This window comes from Perca fluviatilis, chromosome 22 (assembly GCF_010015445.1).
Source record: "Perca fluviatilis chromosome 22, GENO_Pfluv_1.0, whole genome shotgun sequence".
NCBI classification, from domain to species: domain Eukaryota; kingdom Metazoa; phylum Chordata; class Actinopteri; order Perciformes; family Percidae; genus Perca; species Perca fluviatilis.
The window spans coordinates 4,403,330-4,421,359 of NC_053133.1; the positions used below are offsets into that span (position 1 = coordinate 4,403,330).

Sequence of the window (18,030 nt, forward strand, 5' to 3'; positions counted from 1 at the left end):
CCTGTTATAGTTACGCTGTTATAGTTCTAGACTGCCGGGGGGACTTCCTTCCTTTGACACACTGAGCTGCTCTCTCCTCTCCCTTTCTATTACTGTTACTATTACTATTACAATTACTATTTGTGTGCAGCCCGTCCCAGAAATGCTTGTTACTAATCCTAGTTTCTGGGGAGTTTACTCCCAGGAGTCCTTATGCTTTTTTCCCCCAGCGTATTTCCTTGGAGAACGTTGGCACCAAGATCCTGGTTGCAGCTGTCGCCGTGGTCCTGCTGCACTCCTGCTGCGCGGCGCAGCGATGCCCTGCAATGTCATGCTGCGTCCTGCTGAACCATGCAGCTTCCCGCTACATCCAGTCACTGTTCCATTATTAATGTGACTACTATCGCCACTGTTCATCACACCCCCAACCGGCTCGTCAGACACCGCCTACCAAGAGCCTGGGTCTGTCCGAGGTTTCTTCCCAAGAGGGAGTTATTCCTCGCCACTGTCGCACTGCTTGCTCTTGAGGGAATTACTGGAATTGTTGGGGCTTTGTAAATTATAGAGTGTGGTCTAGACCTACTCTATCTGTAAAGTGTCTCGAGATAACTTATGTTATGATTTGATACTATAAATAAAATTGAATTGAATAGTATAGTATGTTGAAAACATCATAGTATAGTATCTTGAAAAAAGTCATATTATAATATGTTGAAAAAGTCAAAGTATAGAATGTTGAAAAAAAAACCAAAAAGACATAGAATAGTATGTTGAGAAAAGTGATGAATAAAGCCTTATTATAGTATGTCGCTATATTATAGTAGGTTAGGCTAATAAAACCAAGACACATTTTCAGGTTTGGTGCATACTATACTATGGCTTTTTGTCATTTTTTTCAACATACTATACAATGGTTTTATTCATAAATTTTTTTGACATACCATACTATGACTTTTTCAGTATACCAGAGGATGTCATTTATCGTCATACTATACTATAACCTTTTCAACGTACTATATTATGAGTTTTTTCAACATACTCTACTAAATATATTTTAATGACAATTTATCTGGCTGAAACTTAAAACTTTTTTTAAGAGCAGCATGAATGCAGCCAGTTTTGTTATTGAGATGTAGCTGTTGCAGAAGAACAGACAATGGTCCAACGAGGATGGGATTCTAACCCACGCGTGCAAAGCACAATGGATTAGCAGTCCATCGCCTTAACCACTCGGCCACCTCGTCTGCAATCTGCTGATTTTTCTGATTAAAAACTCAGATACAGTTCATGTCAGGAACGTTTCAATAGGCCTTGTAGAAAAGCATGGCATGGAGTGGATGAGGAAAATAGCATATACACAGAGCTACACAAAGAAATTCTATAGGGGAATTAGCTCAAATGGTAGAGTGCTTGCTTAGCATGTGAGAGGTAGCGGGATCGATGCCCTCATTCTCCAAAGGAATTTACATTCTTCTCTTCTACTTCTGCCACCGATTAAACACAAATCTGCAATTGTGTATCAGCTTCTAAAAGTTAAAGTCTTGTTGAAATATCTAAAGTATAGTATCTTGAAAAGTCATATCATAATATGTTGAAAAAGTCATAGTATAGTATGTTGAATAAAATAACAAAAAGACATAGAATAGTATGTTGAGAAAAGTGATGAATAAAGCCTTATTATAGTATGTCGCAAGAATTTATAAAGGCATAGTATACTATGTCAAAAAAGTGATAATAAAAGCCATAGTATAGTATTGTTAAAATATGTATAGTATGTATAGTATAGTATGTTGAAAACATCATAGTATAGTATCTTGAAAAAAGTCATATTATAATATGTTGAAAAAGTCAGAGTATAGAATGTTGAAAAAAATAACAAAAAGACATAGTATAGTATGTTGAGAAAAGTGATGAATAAAGCCTTATTATAGTATGTTGCAAGAATTTATAAAGGCATAGTATACTATACTATACTAAGCCATAGTATAGTATGATGAAAAATGACAAAAAGACATAGTACAGTATGTCGAAAAAAGTGTTGAATGAAGCCATAGTATAGTATGGTAGTACAAAAAGTACAAAAAGACATAGTATAGTATGTTGAGAAAAGTGATGAATAAAGCCTTAGGATAGTATGTCGCAAGAATTTATAAAGGCATAGTATACTATACTATACTAAGCCATAGTATAGTATGATGAAAAAATGACAAAAAGACATAGTACAGTATGTCGAAAAAAGTCTTGAATGAAGCCATAGTATAGTATGGTAGTACAAAAAGTACAAAAAGACATAGTATAGTATGTTGAAAAAAGTGATGAATAAAGCCTTAGTATAGTATGTCGCAAGAATTTATTAAGGCATAGTATACTATACTATACTAAGCCATAATATAGTTTGATGAAAAAATGACAAGACATAGTACAGTATCTCGAAAAAAGTGATGAATTAAGCCATAGTATATTATTCAGAAAAAAGTGATGTTATATTATAGTAGGTTAGGCTAATAAAACCAAGACACATTTTCAGGTTTGGTGCATACTATACTATGGCTTTTTGTCATTTTTTTCAACATACTATACAATGGTTTTATTCATCAATTTTTTTGACATACCATACTATGACTTTTTCAGTATACCAGAGGATGTCATTTATCGTCATACTATACTATAACCTTTTCAACGTACTATATTATGAGTTTTTTCAACATACTCTACTAAATATATTTTAATGACAATTTATCTGGCTGAAACTTAAAACTTTTTTTAAGAGCAGCATGAATGCAGCCAGTTTTGTTATTGAGATGTAGCTGTTGCAGAAGAACAGACAATGGTCCAACGAGGATGGGATTCGAACCCACGCGTGCAAAGCACAATGGATTAGCAGTCCATCACCTTAACCACTCGGCCACCTTGTCTGCAATCTGCTGATTTTTCTGATTAAAAACTCAGATACAGTTCATGTCAGGAACGTTTCAATAGGCCTTGTAGAAAAGCATGGCATGGAGTGGATGAGGAAAATAGCATATACACAGAGCTACACAACGAAATTCTATAGGGGAATTAGCTCAAATGGTAGAGTGCTTGCTTAGCATGCGAGAGGTAGCGGGATCGATGCCCTCATTCTCCAAAGGAATTTACATTCTTCTCTTCTACTTCTGCCACCGATTAAACACAAATCTGCAATTGTGTATCAGCTTCTAAAAGTTAAAGTCTTGTTGAAATATCTAAAGTATAGTATCTTGAAAAGTCATATCATAATATGTTGAAAAAGTCATAGTATAGTATGTTGAATAAAATAACAAAAAGACATAGAATAGTATGTTGAGAAAAGTGATGAATAAAGCCTTATTATAGTATGTCAAAAATTTATAAAAGGCATAGTATACTATGTCAAAAAAGTGATAATAAAAGCCATAGTATAGTATTGTTAAAATATGTATAGTATGTATAGTATAGTATGTTGAAAACATCATAGTATAGTATCTTGAAAAAAGTCATATTATAATATGTTGAAAAAGTCAAAGTATAGAATGTTGAAAAAAATAACAAAAAGACATAGTATAGTATGTTGAGAAAAGTGATGAATAAAGCCTTATTATAGTATGTTGCAAGAATTTATAAAGGCATAGTATAATATACTATACTAAGCCATAGTATAGTATGATGAAAAATGACAAAAAGACATAGTACAGTATGTCGAAAAAAGTGTTGAATGAAGCCATAGTATAGTATGGTAGTCCAAAAAGTACAAAAAGAAATAGTATAGTATGTTGAGAAAAGTGATGAATAAAGCCTTATTATAGTATGTCGCAAGAATTTATTAAGGCATAGTATACTACACTATACTAAGCCATAGTATAGTGTGATGAAAAACTGACAAGACATAGTACAGTATGTCGAAAAAAGTGATGAATTAAGCCATAGTATATTATTCAGAAAAAAGTGATGTTATATTATAGTAGGTTAGGCTAATAAAACCAAGACACATTTTCAGGTTTGGTGCATACTATACTATGGCTTTTTGTAATTTTTTTCAACATACTATACAATGGTTTTATTCATCAATTTTTTTGACATACCATACTATGACTTTTTCAGTATACCAGAGGATGTCATTTATCGTCATACTATACTATAACCTTTTCAACATACTATATTATGACTTTTTTCAACATACTCTACTAAATATATTTTAATGACAATTTATCTGGCTGAAACTTAAAACTTTTTTTAAGTACAAGAAGTACAAAAACACATAGTATAGTATGTTGAGAAAAGTGATGAATAAAGCCTTAGTATAGTATGTCGCAAGAATTTATAAAGGCATAGTATACTATACTATACTAAGCCATAGTATAGTATGATGAAAAAATGACAAAAAGACATACTACAGAAAAAAAGTTTTAAGTTTCAGCCAGATAAATTGTCATTAAAATATATTTAGTAGAGTATGTTGAAAGAAGTCATAATATAGTACGTTGAAAAGGTTATAGTATAGTATGACGATAAATGACATCCTCTGGTATACTGAAAAAGTCATAGTATGGTATGTCAAAAAAATAGATGAATAAAACCATTGTATAGTATGTTGAAAAAAATGACAAAAAGCCATAGTATAGTATGCACCAAACCTGAAAATGTGTCTTGGTTTTATTAGCCTAACCTACTATAATATAACATCACTTTTTTCTGAATAATATACTATGGCTTAATTCATCACTTTTTTCGACATACTGTACTATGTCTTGTCATTTTTTCATCACACTATACTATGGCTTAGTATAGTATAGTATACTATGCCTTAATAAATTCTTGCGACATACTATACTAAGGCTTTATTCATCACTTTTCTCAACATACTATACTATGTCTTTTTGTACTTTTTGTACTACCATACTATACTATGGCTTCATTCAAGACTTTTTTCGACATACTGTACTATGTCTTTTTGTCATTTTTTCATCATACTATACTATGGCTTAGTATAGTATAGTATACTATGCCTTTATAAATTCTTGCGACATACTATACTAAGGCTTTATTCATCACTTTTCTCAACATACTATACTATGACTTTTTGTACTTTTTGTACTACCATACTATACTATGGCTTCATTCAAGACTTTTTTGACATACTGTACTATGTCTTTTTGTCATTTTTTCATCATACTATACTATGGCTTAGTATAGTATAGTATACTATGCCTTTATAAATTCTTGCAACATACTATAATAAGGCTTTATTCATCACTTTTCTCAACATACTATACTATGTCTTTTTGTTATTTTTTTCAACATTCTATACTTTGACTTTTTCAACATATTATAATATGACTTTTTTCAAGATACTATACTATGATGTTTTCAACATACTATACTATACATACTATACATATTTTAACAATACTATACTATGGCTTTTATTATCACTTTTTTGACATAGTATACTATGCCTTTATAAATTCTTGCGACATACTATAATAAGGCTTTATTCATCACTTTTCTCAACATACTATTCTATGTTTTTTTGTTATTTTATTCAACATACTATACTATGACTTTTTCAACATATTATGATATGACTTTTCAAGATACTATACTTTAGATATTTCAACAAGACTTTAACTTTTAGAAACTGATACACAATTGCAGGTTTGTGTTTAATCGGTGGCAGAAGTAGAAGAGAAGAATGTAAATTCCTTTGGAGAATGCGGGCATCGATCCCGCTACCTCTCGCATGCTTAAACATAGCTCTACAAATTTGTGATATTTAAATTTTGAATGCTCTGTGTATATGCTATTTTCCTCATCCACTCCATGCCATGCTTTTCTACAAGGCCTATTGAAACGTTCCTGACATGAATACTGTATCTGAGTTTTTAATCAGAAAAAATAAGCAGATTGCAGACGAGGTGGGAGTGGTTAAGGCGATGGACTGCTAATCCATTGTGCTTTGCGCTGGCGTTCAATGCCCATCACCATCCTCGTTGTCTGTTCTTCTGCAACAACTACATCTCAATAACAAAACTGGCTGCATTAATTCTTAAAGAAATTTTTAAGTTTCAGCCAGATAAATTGTCATTAAAATATATTTAGAAAAAAAGTATGTTGAAAAAGTATCATTATAGTACGTTGAAAAGGTTATAGTATAGTATCACGATAAATGACATCCTCTGGTATACTGAAAAAGTCATAGTATGGTATGTCAAAAAAATAGATGAATAAAACCATTGTATAGTATGTTGAAAAAAATGACAAAAAGCCATAGTATAGTATGCACCAAACCTGAAAATGTGTCTTGGTTTTATTAGCCTAACCTACTATAATATAACATCACTTTTTTCTGAATAATATACTATGGCTTAATTCATCACTTTTTTCGACATACTGTACTATGTCTTGTCATTTTTTCATCACACTATACTATGGCTTAGTATAGTATAGTATACTATGCCTTAATAAATTCTTGCGACATACTATACTAAGGCTTTATTCATCACTTTTCTCAACATACTATACTATGTCTTTTTGTACTTTTTGTACTACCATACTATACTATGGCTTCATTCAAGACTTTTTTCGACATACTGTAGTATGTCTTTTTGTCATTTTTTCATCATACTATACTATGGCTTAGTATAGTATAGTATACTATGCCTTTATAAATTCTTGCGACATACTATACTAAGGCTTTATTCATCACTTTTTTCAACATACTATACTATGACTTTTTGTACTTTTTGTACTACCATACTATACTATGGCTTCATTCAAGACTTTTTTCGACATACTGTACTATGTCTTTTTGTCATTTTTTCATCATACTATACTATGGCTTAGTATAGTATAGTATACTATGCCTTTATAAATTCTTGCAACATACTATAATAAGGCTTTATTCATCACTTTTCTCAACATACTATACTATGTCTTTTTGTTATTTTTTTCAACATTCTATACTTTGACTTTTTCAACATATTATAATATGACTTTTTTCAAGATACTATACTATGATGTTTTCAACATACTATACTATACATACTATACATATTTTAACAATACTATACTATGGCTTTTATTATCACTTTTTTGACATAGTATACTATGCCTTTATAAATTCTTGCGACATACTATAATAAGGCTTTATTCATCACTTTTCTCAACATACTATTCTATGTTTTTTTGTTATTTTATTCAACATACTATACTATGACTTTTTCAACATATTATGATATGACTTTTCAAGATACTATACTTTAGATATTTCAACAAGACTTTAACTTTTAGAAACTGATACACAATTGCAGGTTTGTGTTTAATCGTTGGCAGAAGTAGAAGAGAAGAATGTAAATTCCTTTGGAGAATGCGGGCATCGATCCCGCTTACCTCGGCGCATGCTAAGCAAGCGCTCTACCATTTGAGCTAATTCCCCTATAGAATTTTGTTGTGTAGCTCTGTGTATATGCTATTTTCCTCATCCACTCCATGCCATGCTTTTCTACAAGGCCTATTGAAACGTTCCTGACATGAACTGTATCTGAGTTTTTAATCAGAAAAATAAGCAGATTGCAGACGAGGTGGCCGAGTGGTTAAAGGCGATGGACTGCTAATCCATTGTGCTTTGCACGCGTGGGTTCGAATCCCATCCTCGTCGTACCATTGTCTGTTCTTCTGCAACAGCTACATCTCAATAACAAAACTGGCTGCATTCATGTTGCTCTTAAAAGAAGTTTTAAGTTTCAGCCAGATAAATTGTCATTAAAATATATTTAGTAGAGTATGTTGAAAAAAGTCATAATATAGTACGTTGAAAAGGTTATAGTATAGTATCACGATAAATGACATCCTCTGGTATACTGAAAAAGTCATAGTATGGTATGTCAAAAAAATAGATGAATAAAACCATTGTATAGTATGTTGAAAAAAATGACAAAAGCCATAGTATAGTATGCACCAAACCTGAAAATGTGTCTTGGTTTTATTAGCCTAACCTACTATAATATAACATCACTTTTTTCTGAATAATATACTATGGCTTAATTCATCACTTTTTTCGACATACTGTACTATGTCTTGTCATTTTTTTATCACACTATAATATGGCTTAGTATAGTATAGTATACTATGCCTTAATAAATTCTTGCGACATACTATACTAAGGCTTTATTCATCACTTTTCTCAACATACTATACTATGTCTTTTTGTACTTTTTGTACTACCATACTATACTATGGCTTCATTCAAGACTTTTTTCGACATACTGTAGTATGTCTTTTTGTCATTTTTTCATCATACTATACTATGGCTTAGTATAGTATAGTATACTATGCCTTTATAAATTCTTGCGACATACTATACTAAGGCTTTATTCATCACTTTTTTCAACATACTATACTATGACTTTTTGTACTTTTTGTACTACCATACTATACTATGGCTTCATTCAACACTTTTTTCGACATACTGTACTATGTCTTTTTGTAATTTTTTCATCATACTATACTATGGCTTAGTATAGTATAGTATACTATGCCTTTATAAATTCTTGCAACATACTATAATAAGGCTTTATTCATCACTTTTCTCAACATACTATACTATGTCTTTTTGTTATTTTTTTCAACATTCTATACTTTGACTTTTTCAACATATTATAATATGACTTTTTTCAAGATACTATACTATGATGTTTTCAACATACTATACTATACATACTATACATATTTTAACAATACTATACTATGGCTTTTATTATCACTTTTTTGACATAGTATACTATGCCTTTATAAATTCTTGCGACATACTATAATAAGGCTTTATTCATCACTTTTCTCAACATACTATTCTATGTTTTTTTGTTATTTTATTCAACATACTATACTATGACTTTTTCAACATATTATGATATGACTTTTCAAGATACTATACTTTAGATATTTCAACAAGACTTTAACTTTTAGAAACTGATACACAATTGCAGGTTTGTGTTTAATCGGTGGCAGAAGTAGAAGAGAAGAATGTAAATTCCTTTGGAGAATGCGGGCATCGATCCCGCTACCTCTCGCATGCTAAGCAAGCTCTACCATTTGAGCTAATTCCCCTATAGAATTTTGTTGTGTAGCTCTGTGTATATGCTATTTTCCTCATCCACTCCATGCCATGCTTTTCTACAAGGCCTATTGAAACGTTCCTGACATGAACTGTATCTGAGTTTTTAATCAGAAAAATAAGCAGATTGCAGACGAGGTGGCCGAGTGTTTAAGGCGATGGACTGCTAATCCATTGTGCTTTGCACGCGTGGGTTCGAATCCCATCCTCGTCGTACCATTGTCTGTTCTTCTGCAACAGCTACATCTCAATAACAAAACTGGCTGCATTCATGTTGCTCTTAAAAGAAGTTTTAAGTTTCAGCCAGATAAATTGTCATTAAAATATATTTAGTAGAGTATGTTGAAAAAAGTCATAATATAGTACGTTGAAAAGGTTATAGTATAGTATCACGATAAATGACATCCTCTGGTATACTGAAAAAGTCATAGTATGGTATGTCAAAAAAATAGATGAATAAAACCATTGTATAGTATGTTGAAAAAAATGACAAAAAGCCATAGTATAGTATGCCCCAAACCTGAAAATGTGTCTTGGTTTTATTAGCCTAACCTACTATAATATAACATCACTTTTTTCTGAATAATATACTATGGCTTAATTCATCACTTTTTTCGACATACTGTACTATGTCTTGTCATTTTTTTATCACACTATAATATGGCTTAGTATAGTATAGTATACTATGCCTTAATAAATTCTTGCGACATACTATACTAAGGCTTTATTCATCACTTTTCTCAACATACTATACTATGTCTTTTTGTACTTTTTGTACTACCATACTATACTATGGCTTCATTCAAGACTTTTTTCGACATACTGTAGTATGTCTTTTTGTCATTTTTTCATCATACTATACTATGGCTTAGTATAGTATAGTATACTATGCCTTTATAAATTCTTGCGACATACTATACTAAGGCTTTATTCATCACTTTTTTCAACATACTATACTATGACTTTTTGTACTTTTTGTACTTAAAAAAAGTTTTAAGTTTCAGCCAGATAAATTGTCATTAAAATATATTTAGTAGAGTATGTTGAAAAAAGTCATAATATAGTACGTTGAAAAGGTTATAGTATAGTATGACGATAAATGACATCCTCTGGTATACTGAAAAAGTCATAGTATGGTATGTCAAAGAAATTGATGAATAAAACCATTGTATAGTATGTTGAAAAAAATGACAAAAAGCCATAGTATAGTATGCACCAAACCTGAAAATGTGTCTTGGTTTTATTAGCCTAACCTACTATAATATAACATCACTTTTTTCTGAATAATATACTATGGCTTAATTCATCACTTTTTTCGACATACTGTACTATGTCTTGTCATTTTTTCATCACACTATACTATGGCTTAGTATAGTATAGTATACTATGCCTTAATAAATTCTTGCGACATACTATACTAAGGCTTTATTCATCACTTTTCTCAACATACTATACTATGTCTTTTTGTACTTTTTGTACTACCATACTATACTATGGCTTCATTCAAGACTTTTTTCGACATACTGTACTATGTCTTTTGTCATTTTTTCATCATACTATACTATGGCTTAGTATAGTATAGTATACTATGCCTTTATAAATTCTTGCGACATACTATACTAAGGCTTTATTCATCACTTTTTTCAACATACTATACTATGACTTTTTGTACTTTTTGTACTACCATACTATACTATGGCTTCATTCAAGACTTTTTTCGACATACTGTACTATGTCTTTTTGTCATTTTTTCATCATACTATACTATGGCTTAGTATAGTATAGTATACTATGCCTTTATAAATTCTTGCAACATACTATAATAAGGCTTTATTCATCACTTTTCTCAACATACTATACTATGTCTTTTTGTTATTTTTTTCAACATTCTATACTTTGACTTTTTCAACATATTATAATATGACTTTTTTCAAGATACTATACTATGATGTTTTCAACATACTATACTATACATACTATACATATTTTAACAATACTATACTATGGCTTTTATTATCACTTTTTTGACATAGTATACTATGCCTTTATAAATTCTTGCGACATACTATAATAAGGCTTTATTCATCACTTTTCTCAACATACTATTCTATGTTTTTTTGTTATTTTATTCAACATACTATACTATGACTTTTTCAACATATTATGATATGACTTTTCAAGATACTATACTTTAGATATTTCAACAAGACTTTAACTTTTAGAAACTGATACACAATTGCAGGTTTGTGTTTAATCGGTGGCAGAAGTAGAAGAGAAGAATGTAAATTCCTTTGGAGAATGCGGGCATCGATCCCGCTACCTCTCGCATGCTAAGCAAGCGCTCTACCATTTGAGCTAATTCCCCTATAGAATTTTGTTGTGTAGCTCTGTGTATATGCTATTTTCCTCATCCACTCCATGCCATGCTTTTCTACAAGGCCTATTGAAACGTTCCTGACATGAACTGTATCTGAGTTTTTAATCAGAAAAATAAGCAGATTGCAGACGAGGTGGCCGAGTGGTTAAGGCGATGGACTGCTAATCCATTGTGCTTTGCACGCGTGGGTTCGAATCCCATCCTCGTCGGACCATTGTCTGTTCTTCTGCAACAGCTACATCTCAATAACAAAACTGGCTGCATTCATGCTGCTCTTAAAAAAAGTTTTAAGTTTCAGCCAGATAAATTGTCATTAAAATATATTTAGTAGAGTATGTTGAAAGAAGTCATAATATAGTACGTTGAAAAGGTTATAGTATAGTATCACGATAAATGACATCCTCTGGTATACTGAAAAAGTCATAGTATGGTATGTCAAAAAAATAGATGAATAAAACCATTGTATAGTATGTTGAAAAAAATGACAAAAAGCCATAGTATAGTATGCACCAAACCTGAAAATGTGTCTTGGTTTTATTAGCCTAACCTACTATAATATAACATCACTTTTTTCTGAATAATATACTATGGCTTAATTCATCACTTTTTTCGACATACTGTACTATGTCTTGTCATTTTTTTATCACACTATAATATGGCTTAGTATAGTATACTATGCCTTAATAAATTCTTGCGACATACTATACTAAGGCTTTATTCATCACTTTTCTCAACATACTATACTATGTCTTTTTGTACTTTTTGTACTACCATACTATACTATGGCTTCATTCAAGACTTTTTTCGACATACTGTAGTATGTCTTTTTGTCATTTTTTCATCATACTATACTATGGCTTAGTATAGTATAGTATACTATACCTTTTATAAATTCTTGCGACATACTATACTAAGGCTTTATTCATCACTTTTTCAACATACTATACTATGACTTTTTTGATACTTATTTTGTACTACCATAATATACTATGGCTTCATTCAAGACTTTTTTCGACATACTGTACTATGTCTTTTTGTCAATATTTCATCATACTATACTATGGCTTAGTATAGTATAGTATACTATGCCTTTATAAATTCTTGCAACATACTATAATAAGGCTTTATTCATCACTTTTCTCAACATACTGTACTATGTCTTGTCATTTTTTCATCACACTATACTATGGCTTAGTATAGTATAGTATACTATGCCTTAATAAATTCTTGCGACATACTATACTAAGGCTTTATTCATCACTTTTCTCAACATACTATACTATGTCTTTTTGTACTTTTTGTACTACCATACTATACTATGGCTTCATTCAAGACTTTTTCATATACTGTACTATGTCTTTGTCATTTTTTCATCATACTATACTATGGCTTAGTATAGTATAGTATACTATGCCTTTATAAATTCTTGCGTACATACTATACTAAGGCTTTATTCATCACTTTTTTCAACATACTATACTATGACTTTTTTTTTTGTACTACCATACTATACTATGGCTTCATTCAAGACTTTTTTTGACATACTGTACTATGTCTTTTTGTCATTTTTCATCATACTATACTATGGCTTAGTATAGTATAGTATACTATGCCTTTATAAATTATTGCAACATACTATAATAAGGCTTTATTCATCACTTTTCTCAACATACTATACTATGTCTTTTTGTTATTTTTTTCAACATTCTATACTTTGACTTTTTCAACATATTATAATATGACTTTTTTCAAGATACTATACTATGATGTTTTCAACATACTATACTATACATACTATACATATTTTAACAATACTATACTATGGCTTTTATTATCACTTTTTGACTTTATAGTATACTATGCCTTTATAAATTCTTGCGACATACTATAATAAGGCTTTATTCATCACTTTTCTCAACATACTATTCTATGTTTTTTGTTATTTTATTCAACATACTATACTATGACTTTTTCAACATATTATGATATGACTTTTCAAGATACTATACTTTTAGATATTTCAACAAGACTTTAACTTTTAGAAACTGATACACAATTGCAGGTTTGTGTTTAATCGGTGGCAAGAAGAGAAGAATGTAAATTCCTTTGGAAGAATGCGGGCATCGATCCCGCTACCTCTCGCATGCTAAGCAAGCTCTCTACCATTTGAGTTAATTCCCTTATAGAATTTTGTTTGTAGCTCTGTGTATTTGTTATTTTCTCATCCACTCCATGCCATGCTTTTCTACAAGCGCCTATTGAAACGTTCTTGACATGAACTGTATCTGAGTTTTTAATCAGAAAAAAAAAAACAGACGAGGTGGCCGAGTGTTAGAAGGCGATGGACTGCTAATCCATTGTGCTTTACACGTGGGCTTGGGTTCCCATCCTCGGCCGGACCATTGTCTGTTCTTCTGCAACAGCTACATCTCAATAACAAAACTGGCTGCATTCATGTTGCTCTTAAAAAAATTTAAAAGTTTCAGCCAGATAAATTGTCATTAAAATATATTTAGTAGAGTATGTTGAAAAAGTCATAATATAGTACGTTGAAAAAGGTTATAGTATAGTATGACGATAAATGACATCCTCTGGTATACTGAAAAGTCATAGTATGGTATGTCAAAAAATTGATGAATAAAACCATTGTATAGTATGTTGAAAAAAATGACAAAAAGCCATAGTATAGTATGCACCAAACCTGAAAATGTGTCTTGGTTTTATTAGCCTAACCTACTATAATATAACATCACTTTTTTCTAATATACTAAAACTTTTGAATAATATACATACCACTTTGACATACTGTACTATGTCTTGTCTTTTCATCACACTATACTATGGTTTAGTATAGTATAGTATACTATGCCTTAATAAATACATACTATACAAGGCTTTATTCATCACTTTCTCAACATACTATACATGTTTTTGTACTTTTGTACTACCATACTATACTATGGCTTCATTCAAGACTTTTTACATACTGTATATGTTTGTCATTTTTCATCATACTATACTATGGCTTAGTATAGTATAGTATACTATGCCTTTATAAATTCTTGCTTACATACTATACTAAGGCTTTATTCATCACTTTTTCAACATACTATACTATGACTTTTTGTACTTTTTGTACTACCATACTATACTATGGCTTCATCAAGACTTTTTCACATATTACTATGTCTTCATTAAAATACATTTAGTATATATAGTATACTATGCCTTTATAAATTCTGACATACTATAATAAGGCTTTATTATCACTTTTCCAACATACTACTATTCAATCATCAAACTTTTTCGACATACTGTACTATGTCTTTTTGTCATTTTTCATCATACTATACTATGGTTTATATATAGTATAGTATACTATGCCTTTATAAATTCTTGCGACATACTATACTAAGGCTTTATTCATCACTTTTTCAACATACTATACTATGACTTTTTGTACTTTTTGTACTAACATACTATACTATGGCTTCATTCAAGACTTTTTTCGACATACTGTACTATGTCTTTTGTCATTTTTTCATCATACTATACTATGGCTATAAAAGTATAGATAGTATACTATGCTCTTATAAATTCTTGCAACATACTATAATAAGGCTTTATTCATCACTTTTCTCAACATACTATACTATGTCTTTTTGTTATTTTTTTCAACATTCTATACTTTGACTTTTTCAACATATTATAATATGACTTTTTTCAAGATACTATACTATGATGTTTTCAACATACTATACTATACATACTATACATATTTTAACAATACTATACTATGGCTTTTATTATCACTTTTTTGACATAGTATACTATGCCTTTATAAATTCTTGCGACATACTATAATAAGGCTTTATTCATCACTTTTCTCAACATACTATTCTATGTTTTTTTGTTATTTTATTCAACATACTATACTATGACTTTTTCAACATATTATGATATGACTTTTCAAGATACTATACTTTAGATATTTCAACAAGACTTTAACTTTTAGAAACTGATACACAATTGCAGGTTTGTGTTTAATCGGTGGCAGAAGTAGAAGAGAAGAATGTAAATTCCTTTGGAGAATGCGGGCATCGATCCCGCTACCTCTCGCATGCTAAGCAAGCGCTCTACCATTTGAGCTAATTCCCCTATAGAATTTTGTTGTGTAGCTCTGTGTATATGCTATTTTCCTCATCCACTCCATGCCATGCTTTTCTACAAGGCCTATTGAAACGTTCCTGACATGAACTGTATCTGAGTTTTTAATCAGAAAAATAAGCAGATTGCAGACGAGGTGGCCGAGTGTTTAAGGCGATGGACTGCTAATCCATTGTGCTTTGCACGCGTGGGTTCGAATCCCATCCTCGTCGGACCATTGTCTGTTCTTCTGCAACAGCTACATCTCAATAACAAAACTGGCTGCATTCATGCTGCTCTTAAAAGAAGTTTTAAGTTTCAGCCAGATAAATTGTCATTAAAATATATTTAGTAGAGTATGTTGAAAAAAGTCATAATATAGTACGTTGAAAAGGTTATAGTATAGTATGACGATAAATGACATCCTCTGGTATACTGAAAAAGTCATAGTATGGTATGTCAAAAAAATTGATGAATAAAACCATTGTATAGTATGTTGAAAAAAATGACAAAAAGCCATAGTATAGTATGCACCAAACCTGAAAATGTGTCTTGGTTTTATTAGCCTAACCTACTATAATATAACATCACTTTTTTCTGAATAATATACTATGGCTTAATTCATCACTTTTTTCGACATACTGTACTATGTCTTGTCATTTTTTCATCACACTATACTATGGCTTAGTATAGTATAGTATACTATGCCTTAATAAATTCTTGCGACATACTATACTAAGGCTTTATTCATCACTTTTCTCAACATACTATACTATGTCTTTTTGTACTTTTTGTACTACCATACTATACTATGGCTTCATTCAAGACTTTTTTCGACATACTGTACTATGTCTTTTTGTCATTTTTTCATCATACTATACTATGGCTTAGTATAGTATAGTATACTATGCCTTTATAAATTCTTGCGACATACTATACTAAGGCCTTTATTACACACTTTTTCAACATACTATACTATGACTTTTTGTACTTTTTGTACTACCATACTATACTATGGCTTCATTCAACACTTTTTTCGACATACTGTACTATGTCTTTTTGTCATTTTTTCATCATACTATACTATGGCTTAGTATAGTATAGTATACTATGCCTTCATAAATTCTTGCAACACTATAATAAGGCTGTATTCATCACTTTTCCTCAACATACTATACTATGTCTTTTTTGTTATTTTTTCAACATTCTATACTATGACTTTTTCAACATATTATAATATGACTTTTCAAGATACTATACTTTAGATATTTCAACAAGACTTTAACTTTAGAAACTGATTACAATAGCAGGTTTGTGTTAACCGGTGGCAGAAGTAGAAGAGAAGAATGTATATTCCCTTTGGAGAATCGCGAGCCCATCGATATCCGCTACCTCACGCATGTTAAGCAAAGCACTCTACCATTTGAGCTAATTTCCTAGAATTTTGTTGTGTAGCTCTGTGTATATGCTATTTTCCTCATCCACTCCATGCCATGCTTCTCTACAAGACCTATTGAAACGTTCCTTACATGAACTGTATCTGAGTTTTTAATCAGAAAAATAAGCACATTGCAGACGAGGTGGCCGTCTGCAATCTACTTATTTTTCTGATTGTAGAAAAGCATGGCATGGAGTGGATGAGGAAAATAGCATATACACAGAGCTACACAACAAAATTCTATAGGGGAATTAGCTCAAATGGTAGAGCGCTTGCTTAGCATGCGAGAGGTAGCGGGATCGATGCCCGCATTCTCCAAAGGAATTTACATTCTTCTCTTCTACTTCTGCCACCGATTAAACACAAACCTGAAATTGTGTATCAGTTTCTAAAAGTTAAAGTCTTGTTGAAATATCTAAAGTATAGTATCTTGAAAAGTCATATCAAAATATTTTGAAAAAGTCATAGTATAGTATGTTGAATAAAATAACAAAAAAACATAGAATAGTATGTTGAGAAAAGTGATGAATAAAGCCTTATTATAGTATGTCGCAAGAATTTATAAAGGCATAGTATACTATGTCAAAAAAGTGATAATAAAAGCCATAGTATAGTATTGTTAAAATATGTATAGTATGTATAGTATAGTATGTTGAAAACATCATAGTATAGTATCTTGAAAAAAGTCATATTATAATATGTTGAAAAAGTCAAAGTATAGAATGTTGAAAAAAGTAACAAAAAGACATAGTATAGTATGTTGAGAAAAGTGATGAATAAAGCCTTATTATAGTATGTTGCAAGAATTTATAAAGGCATAGTATACTATACTATACTAAGCCATAGTATATTATGATGAAAAAATGACAAAAAGACATAGTACAGTATGTCGAAAAAAGTGTTGAATGAAGCCATAGTATAGTATGGTAGTACAAAAAGTACAAAAAGTCATAGTATAGTATGTTGAAAAAAGTGATGAAT

The 18,030-nt window shown here is 30.8% G+C and overlaps 6 non-coding genes across 6 annotated transcripts; 4 read left to right on the plus strand and 2 right to left on the minus strand.

Annotated features, from left to right (window-relative positions):
- Nucleotides 1-1,141: 1,141 nt before the first annotated feature.
- trnas-gcu lies at nt 1,142-1,223 on the minus strand. The gene has a single exon. It is a non-coding gene; the product is annotated as a tRNA-Ser (tRNA).
- A 1,589-nt stretch (nt 1,224-2,812) lies between these two features.
- Nucleotides 2,813-2,894, minus strand: trnas-gcu. The gene has a single exon. It is a non-coding gene; the product is annotated as a tRNA-Ser (tRNA).
- Nucleotides 2,895-7,550: 4,656 nt separating this feature from the next.
- On the plus strand, nt 7,551-7,633 carry trnas-gcu. Its single transcript has one exon. It is a non-coding gene; the product is annotated as a tRNA-Ser (tRNA).
- A 1,587-nt stretch (nt 7,634-9,220) lies between these two features.
- On the plus strand, nt 9,221-9,302 carry trnas-gcu. The gene has a single exon. It is a non-coding gene; the product is annotated as a tRNA-Ser (tRNA).
- Nucleotides 9,303-11,592: 2,290 nt separating this feature from the next.
- Nucleotides 11,593-11,674, plus strand: trnas-gcu. Its single transcript has one exon. It is a non-coding gene; the product is annotated as a tRNA-Ser (tRNA).
- A 4,088-nt stretch (nt 11,675-15,762) lies between these two features.
- Nucleotides 15,763-15,844, plus strand: trnas-gcu. The gene has a single exon. It is a non-coding gene; the product is annotated as a tRNA-Ser (tRNA).
- Nucleotides 15,845-18,030: the final 2,186 nt, after the last annotated feature.